At 35.6% G+C, this 13,124-nt stretch overlaps 1 protein-coding gene, 1 long non-coding RNA gene and 1 other non-coding gene across 25 annotated transcripts in view; all 3 read left to right on the top strand.

Annotated features, from left to right (window-relative positions):
- LOC138920927 (uncharacterized) overlaps nucleotides 1-13,124 on the top strand; it is a 613,683-nt gene that overhangs the window by 440,902 nt on the left and 159,657 nt on the right. The window lies entirely within an intron of this gene.
- LOC138920929 (uncharacterized) lies at nucleotides 8,786-9,805 on the top strand. The gene is made up of 2 exons (XR_011432982.1): nucleotides 8,786-8,951; nucleotides 9,553-9,805. It is a non-coding gene; the product is annotated as an uncharacterized lncRNA (long non-coding RNA).
- Nucleotides 10,445-10,514, top strand: MIR125B-2 (microRNA mir-125b-2). Its single transcript, NR_033054.1, has one exon. It is a non-coding gene; the product is annotated as a microRNA mir-125b-2 (primary transcript).

The following is a 13,124-nucleotide window of genomic DNA, read 5'->3' on the forward strand; positions in this document are numbered from 1 at the left end:
AGGAAAAGGAAGTATATTTGTGATTTGCTTGTGTATTGTTTTTACCAAAATAAAAACTGGATTGAGAAGTTTGCTGGACATATATAATCATTTTCCCAAGGGGAATATCTTTTTGAGGGCCCTAAGGAAGAAACTATGCATTCCAATCAATATGTTGCGCATAGTTTAAATGCCAAGGATACATTTACTCTCCTGGGTTTTTATTTGCCTAAATGTACCTAACTTTTATGGAAAGCGCTTTCCATCAAGCATTGGCTGCACCAGGTTTTGTTTTGGTGAGTCTTAACTTTTACCCCATATGCAGTTCAAAGCTTCTAGGGCAGAGCGAAAGTGGCTACTGCTCTTGGGTTTCTCCTCTAGTGCCAGAACCACCACCCCGAAAGACTGCATGTGGAACATTCCTAATCCGAGTTTGTTTCTCCCAGGACTCTGGCTCCCTGGGGATTTGCCCGCCTAGCTTGATGGAGGTATTCCAGCCCTGCTTTCTTTTGGATAGTATTTCTCCTTCATTTTATCTAAATAGAGGATTATATTAGCTACACATGATTAAACTTGAGATGTGAGTAGGTGCATTTCTGGTCTGGTTTTGTTACCGGTTCTTATGGTCGATGTTTCTGCATGTAACATAGTGTTTTAATGTAACCATCTCTAAATCGCTGCAACTCCTTGGAAAAAGTTTTGAGGAACCCTAAGCAAGTTGTTCGAAACAGGCATTTAAGTGCTTAATTTAATTAGCAACTCAAAAAGTCTATACTGATGAGGATGCAAATAGCCTTTATAAGCATTCATTTCGTGAAATGAACATTTTGTAAAAGCGAATGTGGGGTTTGTAGATCCTTAGGCAAATCTTCACTGTCGGTTGAATTTATTTAAAGAGCTTTTCTGGTCACCTTTGAACCTCAATGATTTCTCCAGATGTACAGAAGTGAACAATGTAAAAATCTTGCTGTTTCAGCAGAACTGATTCCAGCTGGCTGGGAACTGGATCTGCAAGTCATTGGTTACAGCTGTGTTTCGATTTATGTGATGGTTGAAAAAATAAATTACCCGATTAGATGGCTAGAAAGAGGACTCTTTGTTTAGCCCTTGTGTGGGGACTGAAAGTGTTTATGGTGCTGTTTTCTACGCAGTCTTTGCAATGTAAGCTGGACAAATAGACTTATTCAGTGCTCCTAAGAAATGTTGCATATTCAGCTTTAATTCTTTGCTAAAGAAACTGTATTTTTTTTATAACGCTGTCATCCAGCAAATGTTTTAAAGGTCGAGCATTTAAGAGAAGCATAAGTTTTCTGTCCTACTGAGCACTGAATTTAGTAATTGAAAAGCTGTTTTCTTTTGTTTAATGTGTACTTTAAAACATCTCCTTGTCAGGCACAGGAATGGAAATATGTTTCTCTTAAATTCAAAGCTTTATAATAGCAAAATATCTGAACATAAATTCTAACTTAACCCTTTTCTCTAATGAGTTATGGCTCTTGCCACATCGGAGAAAATAAATTAATTGCTAAAGAAAGAAATATAAGCAAGCATTACTGCAAAAAATTGCCATGCCTGTGGGCCACGTAGGCGATGAGAGTTTGCCGTTTGTGAATATTTTCTTTGGTATCTAAGTAAAGTTTACAGATAGAGTAGGAAGAATCTGAAACACCGTGGAACTTTTTAGGTTAGTAAAAGTCAAAATGCTTGTAACTGTACAGTGTCTTACAACATACCCTCCCAAGAGGATTAATATAACGTTACATTGTATGAAGATTTTTTTTAAAAAAAATTTCCGAGGTGGCTTGAGTCCTTTAGTTCCTTTGTTATAAAGCTATCAGGAGTGCTAGGTTTTTGCAGCTCAACCAGTTCCACTGAGGCATTAAAAAAAATGAATGGCTAGGTGGCTCTGGAAAAGAAGGCTACAATAATGTGTTTTCATTTTTATTTTCTCAGACTCTGATTTGTAAATGAATTCAACATTTTCTTGAAAGTTTTTTTTCCAATGCTGTGTAACATCCTGAAAAGGGACAGAATTCTCAAGTGAACTTGAAAATAAGGCCAAACACTTAATCAGGTGTTACAATGTCCACCAAACTCAATAGGGATTCAGTGTGGGGAATACTCACATATGTATCATTTTTTCTAAGAAAATAGACCATTCTTTATTCATTTCCTTTCATAGGCTGAGATATGTATTATGGAGTTTAAGTGATGCAGAATGAAAAACCATAATTATCCAAAAGAAAACAAAGGTGAGATTGATCTGTCTTGAATTGGCTGACAGTTTTGCTGTGTCAGGCTATTTCCTTGATCAATGAAAGCATACCGTCTAACCCTTAGCAAATCAGTGCAATTGATTGGAAAGGATGGGAACAAAGCATGGGAATGCAGGATGCACTTGAACTTCCCTGTTCAGAAATATTTAAATGATGTTTATAACGCTTAGAAGCATATTCCTTTACTCCCATGTCATGGAAGCTTCTTCAGCCTGCATTGAAATCCTATGTAACAAAGTTTGAGAGTTTGCTGTAGCGACATTCTTCCTGAAAGAATATGTTTTGAAAAGTTAAGCTTGTCTCATAGTATTTAAACTTCTAAAAGTGCATTAATCCAGTAACAATTTCTATCACCGGGCATAGAGGTAGCAAAGTGAAAATTCAATCTTGAAAAGAACATGTATGATTGTATGATATCAAGTTTCCAAAATATACATTATTTTAATAGGAAAAGATTAAGAGAGAAAGTAAAGTATCTATAAAGAGAGAATGCTTTTTTATTTAAAATAATTTACTGTATCATTTGTGCTCCACTTCCTACCTGTCATGATCAATGGATAATGTATTTTCTTGGTAATAAAAAACCCTAGAATTTTAGCATATTTTTTCATATTGAAGAAAACTCTAACAATCTGGAATAGAAATGAACAATCAGAATAATATCTATCGATATCTTTATTCCACCTCACTTAAGCAGCCTTTCAAAATGAGTATTTTTAAGAACCAAAAAATATGTTTTTAAAGTTTTTCATAGTTGATAGAGATTTTTAAAACTATCATTCCCCTGATTTTTTTATATCTTTTTTTATTACAAATTTCTAAGATCCACTTAAGGAGGTTTTATAAGCTGACATATTTTATCCTGACATTTTAAATGCACTATTAAAGCTAAAATATGTCTATTCAATCAATGAATCCTAATTTTTTTATCCATATAGGCTAATTTTTGCAAGTAGTTATGCAAGGAAACTGTGCATTCTTCTCCTTAGCACATATACCATAACAGTTATACACATTTTTCTAAATCTTAGAAAATTACTACCTCCCTAGTTGTAAAATGAAAATATTTTGTATATTGTTTCAGATAAATGAAAATTTAAATGTAAGTAGGATAATCCCCCCAAAAATCTAGTCTAACATTTTTATATTGTGAAATGATAACATTTTTGAGATTCAGTTATTAAGTGAAATATCACAGGGACAGAGGAAAAAGACAGATCATTAGTCTTTATGGGGATAAATGCTACTGGACTACGAGGATTCCATGAGACAATTCTGTATACAAATATCTCAATAGTATGTAGTAAGGACCAATATGTGTTTCCAGTTTTACTCCCCTTCCATTGCACAAAAGTTTAGAGCTGAATTCGGCCTTGGTGATTAACTTACTCCTCCCTCCTAACAGTACAGAGGAGAGAGTTAAATGACTTATCTAAGACCATAAACTTTTTTATTTACTGAACAGGTACTAGAACCACTTTCCTGACTCCTACATCAGTTCTCGTCCCCCTTCTCAACTTTGTTTCAAAGTGATGTATATAATACCATAGTGAAAATAGTATTCTTCTATAATTGTTAGCTAAAACATAAATTATTGCTCCTTTGCCACAATATGCAAGCTCTAAGGATGACAGTGATTCTAAAATCACTTGATATCATTTAAATCCTTTCCATTTATGTCCTGTTAAAAAGCCAAGACTAGTTCTTTTCTCTTTCACCTGTTAGGAAGTGTCAACATAGCAGAAACATCCCTTTTTTGATTATTAGTATGCATAATGCTAATGCTAACTCTTGAAAAATGCTTTTCCAGATTTAAATATAATTTGATGTGCCATAACATTTCATGGTGTCTAAACTGGCCCTCATTATCTCACCCTGACTTTCTCCTGAAAGCGAAACATTCCACCAGCATCCTCAAGACCTATTCGTTCGTATGTGTGCCTGTGCAACAGTGGCCCTTATTGTCACTTTCCCCTCAAGACCTCCCTCAAGTTCACGTTCTTGCTCTAATTACCCCGTCTCAGACTTGCTCTCCTCAAGTCTCATCTCTCTGGTGAGGCTTGGAATGCAATCCCCTTGTGGATATTGATGACAGACTGGATTGGCAAGTGGGATGCACACTTGAGGAAAGCAAAGCAGGGAGGGGAAGAGGTCAGGAAAAAGGAGGGAGGGTGGGAGTGAGAGAGACTGCCAAAGAGAGTTACAATCATATACATTTCCTAAATAGAAGAGTGAACGTTAGCTTTCACATGCTAGAGTCTAAAGGATCTTCCCAGAAAGGAAGAGAAATCTATGTGATACTTCTTTTTCCAGGTTAGTTGTGATGCTTTCTACTTACATATCAAAAGAAAGAGAGAGAGAAAAGGAATTTCAGGTTGACAAATAAACCTTTTGCATCCCAGTCAAAGAATATCTGAGTTAAACACTGAATCATCCTTCAGCCCAAACACTAAACTTCTAAAAGAAAATATAGCTCAGGTGTTTTTCCTGGTTAAAAACCAGCTGGATTCTTTACCATGAAATTTTTTAAGCAATAACTCATATACAATTATATTTTACTTTATTTTCATTTTGCTTAGGATAATTAGTTCCAGAATTTGATTTGTAACTCGGAATTATCTTAACAAGATCTACAAACACACACCTTCTGGTTTTTTCCTTAGTGTTTTATTTGATAGACAATTCCCATCCAGATAATACGTATCCATTGGCATTTGATTTTTGTCTCCCCTGCCCTTTAATTGTTCTTCCGTTTTTCTTTACAAAAAAAAAAAAGAAAAAGTCCAAAACAAAAGTTGTTGGTGCTCTTAACTGCTATTCTTTCCTTATATGACTAGGATTTTTAAAAATTGCTTTTTCTCTGGATTTTTGCTACTTACACTATTACATGCCTTCTTTATTGAAAACAGGAATATGTGATATGTGCTGTTTGACGCTAAAAAGAGCATGACTGTCATTTCTGGAAAGCTTAGACAAATAAGCATCTCTCAGATTTATCCGGAGATTTAGGCCTCAGTATTTTTTGTGTCTTCTGATAGTTTTGTTATTAACAACCTTAAAAGTTAATTTCTGTATAACGCTCACCCTTAAGTAGTCTTGCATATTTCAAAACTATTGGTAGATAAAAGCACTAGATGCTCCTTAGTCAAATGAAATTCTCTTATTTTAGATCCTCAAATACATCAACATAGATTCATTCTCTTAAAAGAGACTGGAATGAAAGTATTGAGATCCAATGATCAGTTATGCTATAAACTTCTCACAAAGACAGAGTAAGTCAGCACTGTCCAATAAAACTTTCCACAAGGTTGGAAATATTTTATAGTTGTGTTGTTCAAAATGGTAACCACCAGCTACGTATGCTGTTACATACGTTTGAAATATGGCTAGAGCAACAGAGGAACGCAATTTCTACTTTTGTTTAATTTTAATTATAATTTTCACAGCTACATGTGGTTGGTCGCACCTTCTTGGAGAGTGTACGTTAAGCAAAACAGAGAAAACATTATGCAAGTAATAAAAAACCAATATATTCTGCACATCCACAAATTTTGAGTTAAAGTTTGAACTGTAGATCGTTTTTTGTCCTCCCCCTTACCCTAAACCTCACCAATGTTTTTAAATACAACTCCCATAATAACACTGATTTCAAATGGCCTTTATGAGAAATAAAACATCCCTGCCTTAGTAGTAAAGTAGAGGACAGTTGTATTAAAGAATTTCAGAGTAGTTCCTTCTTCCTTTTACTTAACTTATCGTTTGCTATACATTCAGATCTATCTTAGCAATTTTTTAAGTTAGAACAAAACTCGAGTAACATATAAAACTAATTGATCTAGCAAGACCATACTTTCATTGCATCACTTAAATATGAAACAGAATGAAATTTTACTTTGTAAATACTTTAGCCATAGTCAAAATCTTATTTAGGGATAGTTCAGTATTGGTGATTAGAAGTTTAGAATCAGAAGAGACCTTAAACCCCTATCTATGATAGTCGTAATTGAACTGATTGATTACAACATCTTCCTTCAAATAAAGATTGATTTACTCAAGTCTGCATTCCCATTGGCCCTAACAGTGGTCTTGACAGAAGCCTGGACACTGGAAACTGGCTAACCCCTGTCTAGACATAAATATTTTAAATGCCTGGCCATTCAGTTATAATAATTATTTTTCTTCAAACCTTCATTGCTCTTGATTTTTTTAACCTCCTTGGTTAATGTTTTTATGCGTTTTGTAACGTGATGTGCGTGTGTGTCTCTGTATGTAATGAAATGAGTTAGCATAGACTAGGAAAAAAAGTTGTGTTTGCATCTGTTGTTTCTGATTCTCAGGGCGGGGAGTGAGGTGCTCATGCACAGTCCACAGAGCTAAGATATCAGTAGGCCGTTTGCTGTAAGCGCATGTTCAATTATTAAAATAGTCGACATTTTATGTCTCATAGCCATAGCAAGGTCATGACATTAATTTATCCAGAGTACTGTGGGCAAATGTCTAGAAAAAAAAGTAGCATAAAGGACGCAGATGCTGGAGAGCTAAAAAGGAAAAAAAGAAAAAGAAAAAGATGAGTCTGAGCAAAAAGACTTTGAGGTGACCAGTTTAATAAACGTAGAACAGGAAGAAGTCAGCAGGCGCCTCACTGTTACCGACAATAAGTATTTTCAGCTCTGCTGTGCATGCGTTAAATTCTGTGATAGTTTTTCATTAAATTCTAAGCTGGAACACGATTCCTGAATCTTAGGTTTCTGAAGTCTAATTTTGTATTTTATTTGTTGCTTCACTGCTCCGTGGTTCTTTGCTCTTTCCTCTCTGCGCCTTTCTTCCTCTTCTTCATCATCCCCCTCCCTCTTCCCATTTCCCCGTTTCCTTTCCTCCCTCTCCTTCCTGCCTTTCTCTCTCTGCTGAGAGTGTATACTTAATTCCATGTTTCCTTCGGGTACCCACTTTTTTTATTTGTGGGGTTTTTTTCCACTCCTGAGTTTTTTTTCTTTGCCTTTTTCTTTCAAATCAGGAGCCTGTAGGAGCTGATTTTAGAGCTACATATCCTCCTGCACATGCTTCTTTCTCTTTATGGGTTGTGTGAGGTTTTCTTTGGAACCTCTGCGAATGGTTGTCCTTCGCGTTCGTTGCCACAGATCTGGTGCCAAACTGCTACCTTAGTTGGTCCTGCAGTGCTGCAGTGCATGCTGGGATCTGTCTGTGTGAGTAAACTGAAATTTCTCCAGCAGCAGACAGCATTAGAGTTGGCTTGAGAATTGCTGTGCTTCTCCTCCCTTAGTATGTATCTCTTGGATGCTGCAGAGTCACCAATGGCTAGCTCTGTCTGGCAAGTAATTCAGAAATACTGCTCATGGAGAAAGGAAAGGTAGGCAGTGTACCACATTCCGTCATTAAAGGGGACAATTGAAGAACAAAGGAACTGGATAAATACTTATATACTGCTTTTATGTTGTGAAACACTGTAGCACAGACACGGCTGTGTTCGGCCAAATATTTTATTTCCTTTTGTAACAATGCACACAGATTTTTTTCACATATGTACACAAATCCGTATTTTATGTAAACATATATTCAATCTTCAATATTGATATCCTGAAAACATTTCTTAATCTCGAAGACTTTTACATATTCATCAACATACAGCTATTTGTTATTATTTTTAAAAGTTCTAAGTCCAAAAAATAAAAAATATAATAATATCCCATTGGCTGATTTCATTCCAGCAACTTAGGATTTCAACACAGTTTAAATCATATTGATGATTCACTTCCTGGCAGATCTTATAATTCCTATGAAATGAGAGCACAGCTAATAAAAATATTAAGCAATTATTTTTATTAAAATCAAAGGTTTTTTTATTATTAAAAAGGAATGATTGATCGGTACAGATCGGTCTCACTCATGTGTCTCTTGGGCTGTTTGGGGGCCTCGTAGGGAAGTGGTGACACTCCTTTTGCTCTTTCTTCAGATGGGGGGGAAAAAATGAAGGCGTAGAATAAAGTGTGGGACTGTTAAATTGCTGGCGTTATTTCTCTCTCTCACGTGGGAGCCTGGCTGCCTGCTTCCTGAGGTGGTGGATCCAGGATGAGACTGTGTGGGAGCCTGCTTCCACAAGTGTATTTGGAGATCTGTCTTATTGATTGGGGGGAAAGGGGTGGGAGTCGGAGTGTGAGGGGAGGGGAGGACCAACTGACTACTGGCTCATTGAAGCACAAGACATTTTCTTCTGGAAAGATGTCAAACAACTGAGACCTAGCCACAGAGGAAGTAGGAAGGTAGAAAAATAAGGAGACTGTGGAAGAAATGAAGGCATTTCTTATGAGAGCCTTGGAGCTTTTCCTTTTCACCCCTTTTCTTTTTCTTTCTTTCTTTTTTTTTTTCTTCCATCATCTGACCTGCAAAGGCTAGAGTGACAGCGTCATGCAAATGCTGCAGTCCCGCAGGTCTGGGAGAGGGTGGATGCTAGACTGTGAGTTAATGTTAATGATGAGCGCAGTGAAAATACCAGCCGCTGCCACCCCCTGCACACAGAAGCGCTCTGAGTCAGCATCAGATGCTTTGCCTCGCCTCTCGCTGGGTGTCTGTATGCCTGTGCGCGCGCGTGCTCGCTCGGGCATCCGTGTCTAGCCGAGGGGAGGGGGTGGCGTGTGAGTGCGTGGAGGGTAAAAGCCAGTCAGTCAGTGAGAAGCAAAGGTACGTTGGAGAGCAACTAAAATCTGACTGATTTCCATCTTTGGAGCATCAGATGTATTCCCTAAGGAGGATGGGTCTCCGTGATGGGGGTGGTATAATTATGTTAATGTCATATTTATGGAGGGGTGAGATTTTTCATTCTAATAATTGGTTGAATGCTATGGTCAAAAATTGTAAAGCCATATTCAGTTTTAAGGAAAAGCATGGACTTATATCTAAAGACTGTTTTGCTTTTTGTGAGTGCTGCTTTTTTGTTTTATTTTTTTTTAACTATTTACTATTTTAAGCCATAACTGATTCAGTATGGAAAATCAAATGATAAAACAGAAAGAGATCTTATATAATGATGCATTACATCATGGAGCAGAATATTTAAAGTCTTACAAGGCAAAGTAAAGATCTGGACAGGGGGTGGGGGGTAGTGGTTGGAAAGGGGTGTGGTACTAGGGTGGAGGAGGGGGGGGGGCCAGTTAGCAAATATTTTGTTCCGCCTAGCTTTCCTTGCAGCTGACTTGGAAATGGATGATTCACCTGTTTTACAGGAAAACATTCTAATTCTTTCCGTTTTGTTTTTTTTTTTCCTCCTCTTTTCCCTTTTAAGATCAACCACTTCAGAAGAACCAGATTGCACTTCCGTGACCAGGACTTATGTTATGGCTGGTCCGATTGTTTTTCCCTGCGTTCTGTGCTACTAAACCTTGGATCATTCTTAAAATACAAATTCTGTTCTCGAACCACAAACAAGGCTAAAAGATCGGAGGAAATTCAGTGAATATACAGGCTTGGGATTGGGTATTTTCAAAAGTATTGAGCTTTATAATGCAGTTATTTAAGAAATAGAATCATTTTTTTTCTTATCCTGTTGCCAGCGTTTGAAGTTACATGTTTATTAAGTGGCATTGCTCAACTAGCTAGAGTATGCATGGAAATATTTGCTGTCTGAATAGTTTGGAGATTCAAAGAGAAAAATCAAGCTTCGGAGGTATTAAATTATGACATGCAAAAAAGTTTTTGTTTGATTCTTAACTGCAACAGTCTATATTTAAATCAGATTTAAAGTGTTATATGCCCTGGGCCCACCTTAACAGTTGTGCTGTATAGAAGTGGAATGGGAAACAAAATTTCAGTTAGGGTCCCATTAACTGGCATATAATCCTTCTTTAATGTAATAGAGGCTATGGTGTCGCTGTACAAATCTGCTAGAAACAGATTTTAACCCATTTTTAGTCTCTTTCCTTCGATCTAATGGAATGACTCTTAACTGTTCATTGTCTGCATTGTTTCTCATATTCTTCATTATTTTAAGGTCTGGAATTAGTCTATCAATGGTCGTCGTGAACATTTAGCTCATCCTAACTTTTATATATCATGTAGATTTCTACGTGTGTATTTTCATTGGTATTTAGAGGAAAAAGTTTGAGTGGACCCAGCTGTAATTTCTAAGCTAGCCATGTTGCTGGAAGAAGAATTCTACCGCATCTAATCGGACTTTTCCTAGTCCCTGAGACCCTAACTTGTGAGGTATTTTGGTAACATCACAAGTCAGGCTCTTGGGACCTAGGCGGAGGGGAACCAGCAGCTTTGGACCTTATTGATTGTCTGCAGTTACCACCAGAACAAAAGAACATACATAGATTCTGCCTAGGAGAAAAGAACAATGCTCTTCTTTATAATCAGCAATGTTTTCACCATGACCCACCCCCAAAAATACTATTTTCAGAACTGTACTCTAAAGTGATTACAGAGTTGCACTGAAATAGCATTTGTGTTGTATTATACCGACCATATAAAAGCAACATGAGATATCTGTGTAAGAAGCAAAATTAAAATACAAGTGTTTTAAAAATGCTTCTCTTGGTGTATTTTAAGGTGGCTAGTCTAAGAGAATAAACACCTTTTTAGTTCATAATGAAGAGAGTGGTTTATATTTATAACTTTTTTCATATGCATAGAAATATATACATTAGCTACTTAAATAAATCCTGTATATCTCCACATAACTATGGCTCTAATCAGCTTGAGGCCTAGAAAGAAAATGATTTACAATCTTCTTTCCTGACCCTATGAGATTTTACTGCTGATTTAGGAAGAATGCTAATTTATACTTGGTATTTATTGCCAGAGTTTTCCTTAGTCTTTTAACCAAATGCTTTATATGTCTTATTATAAGACATTCTCTTGTGATGAATTCAACAGTGAGAGTTAGCAATAATTAGCAAAACTATGGTACCTTTTAGCTTTTACATTTTGCTTTATATATGTCACGGGCCTATGTGAGATAATTCAGGGAACACCACCTATGAAGTCAGACTCTCTAGTTCATCTGTCAACTGAATCTGAGCTGCACAGTTTCAGTTTTACGAGAATTGTTTTATAATACGTAACTATTCCAACTATTACTAACGTGTCATATTTGAACATTATTAGCCGTTGCCACATCAAATATGTATTTTTTGGAAATAGAATCAATATATTAAATCTATTTAAAATTTGCAATAATGTTGCAGATATTAAGATTCAAAATGGAGATGAGAGATTTTCCATAATAGAAGAAACAAAGCGATTTCATTCTTTTAACTCTATTGCTTGACACGGGTACTATAAATTAAATGTATCTTCTGCACTGGAAAAATAAATTTGTGAATGTATTTTAGAATACTGTATGCAGTCTTTGTTCATATTTTCATTGGATTTGTTACAATTACTTGTGATTTGAAATATCACAGAATCCAAATCATTCGTTAGTTATATTTCCTAAAAAATTGATATTACGATATTGTAAACATAGTCTCCATCTAAATAAGGCACATAGAATATGTTTAAGCATGTATCCATACTGTACCCATTCAGATCCTTTATTTAGATCACCTATGTCATTTATCTAGAATCTCTGAAATTTTAAATGTGTGTATGTGTGTGTATAAACACGTATTTTAAAACTCTAAATGAAAAGAGGTAATATAAACAGTAAAGATTTGGGTAGTATTTACCTTTTACTTCTTTTAATCTCATTCTCATTGTAATTAAATATTTTTAAAAGCATAAGTTTCTAAATACAAAGAACTCTATGTATGTGTATCTACAAGTACACAGAACTTGATTATATTTTATAGCAATGTTTACACAATGGATCAGAAACTACTTCTTATATAAAATAGTCTCACATACAAGTGTATGTTTAGAGACACCTGTTTTAACATAATCATACATAATATGTATAAAATGTCCCATCAATTTAGTTACAAAATAATCGAAAGGATAGATGTTTGTTGGCTATAGTGATATCAGATATGTTATTTCAAATGCAATATTTTGATTTTGTGTTGTCATATTTATGAACCACACTATATATCAACTTCTATTTCATATAAGAAAGGTACCAAAGCTGAATTTAGAATGCAATGATGTTTATTTTCCTCATAAACGTAAATAAAATATATATTTTTTGCTAATCATCATACATTCTTTGAACCTTCTCTATGTAACCTGGCTATGTATAAACTCTCTTTTCTGAGAGAATCATTAAAACAGCTTTTCTCCCACTCCACAGAGGTGAGTAGAGATATAAGTGGGTGACTTTGTTTATATAAACTACTTTATGCTGTATATGAATAGATGGAGGCCACTTTTCCTGCATTTCTATCTTAGCTGTCACAGGATAATATTGTTTTAGGGCTCTATAATATGGTTTGGAAAATCAGATCATACTGAGCTTAAAATAAAAGGAAGGGTCTACAACAAAGAGCGAGAAAATCATGTGTGTTGCATACAAAAAAAGCAGTGATATTAACAATTCGATGGCTTCCTGGTTGGGAGACCAGCCTGAGCCAGACGCATATATTAAGCGCTGTCTGCTGCCTCTTCGAGCTTGCTCAATGCGGTGGAAATGAGAAATCACCTCCTCTCTGACACCAGCTTATTTTTACATGTTAATTTTGAAAGAGCAAATCACTGTTTTACATAAATATACAAACCCCAGCTTGGTTCTTTTCTTTTCTCACATTGTGTGCTAATTTACTATGAACTTCATAAGTTCTCTTTTTTTAAAAAATATCATCACTTACCTTAAACATCTATCAAAGACCAATGAAGTATTAGTTTCTCTTTTGTCTCTTTTGTATTGCTCTGTTAATATTGTGAAACACATGCTTTTAACTTTTAATCTCTGTAAGG

This window comes from Equus caballus, chromosome 26 (assembly GCF_041296265.1).
Source record: "Equus caballus isolate H_3958 breed thoroughbred chromosome 26, TB-T2T, whole genome shotgun sequence".
Lineage (NCBI taxonomy): Eukaryota > Metazoa > Chordata > Mammalia > Perissodactyla > Equidae > Equus > Equus caballus.